Here is a 1,150-nt window from a genome sequence, read left to right on the forward strand (position 1 = left end):
TTTAAATTGACAATTTTCATGTAAAACAAAGTCAAATGAACACCGAAAGATAGATGATTTTTGATTTTCTTGAATTATTTATTTATTTATTTTTGGTAATGAAAACAAACTCTAAGAACAATTGTAAAAGATGATATCCCTTAAATTGATAATTTTCATGAAAAACAAAGACAAATGAACACGAAAATATATTTTTATTTCAACATTTTTCAAGTGAAAAATTATACCAATCAAATACAATAACTGACAATTCTTAGTAAAATAATTTTTAGCCAATTTCATTCCTTGGAATTCGTTTCTTTTCCACCCAAATTTCATCTTTGCAATCAAACAAACCCTTAAAAAACACCGGGTCATTGGATGGAAGTAATTGAGTTGTACTTGTGGATATATGTACCTTACTGGCACACCCTCTGACCCAATTTTTGGCAACCACAATTATGAGCACCAGATTGGGGATAGCTTATCCATCTGTCCTGCATGAGATACAACAAAACTACCTAGCTAACAAGACCAATTTCAATATGCAAAATATCCTATGTATTTAGAGAACTGCAACCTTTGTGATTGTCATAATGAATGCTCAAGAATTTGTCTGCTTTGGATTTAGAATATCAGGTTATGCGGAAACTGATGATCTTGATTTTAAGAATGTAGAATCTGATCGTGTACGACGATGCACCGGGAAGGTCTCGACCACCTCAACATCCCACAAGATCTTGTTGTAGGATTTGTGCCAATGAGGAATGTCGTGTGTGACGGAGTTCCTCCACGGGGGTAGGCCGCCATTTGGATGTAAGAAGTCGCCCCATAATGTTCTAAACCAAACTTGCATTCCATCCCTCAAAGGCTCCCATTCAGTCGCTGGATCAAATTTGCTTGGCAGGGTTTGAAGGACATTTTTTCCTCTAACCCCTGTAAGTAATGGGATGTTTGTGGCTGTGAGGTATCTTCCATAACAACTTTTGATAGCAAAAGGTCTCGTCCTTGAACGAATTCAACGGTCCAGAGTGTTATATATTTATGGTATAAATATAAAATGTGAAAGAAATAATCAAATTTGATAAATAAATATAAAATGTGAAAGAAATAATCAAATTAGATAAAGTGTCAAAGTGGTGGGAAATGTGACATTTGTGTGGGATGTCAG

This window comes from Olea europaea, chromosome 18 (genome assembly GCF_002742605.1).
Source record: "Olea europaea var. sylvestris chromosome 18, O_europaea_v1, whole genome shotgun sequence".
NCBI lineage: Eukaryota > Viridiplantae > Streptophyta > Magnoliopsida > Lamiales > Oleaceae > Olea > Olea europaea.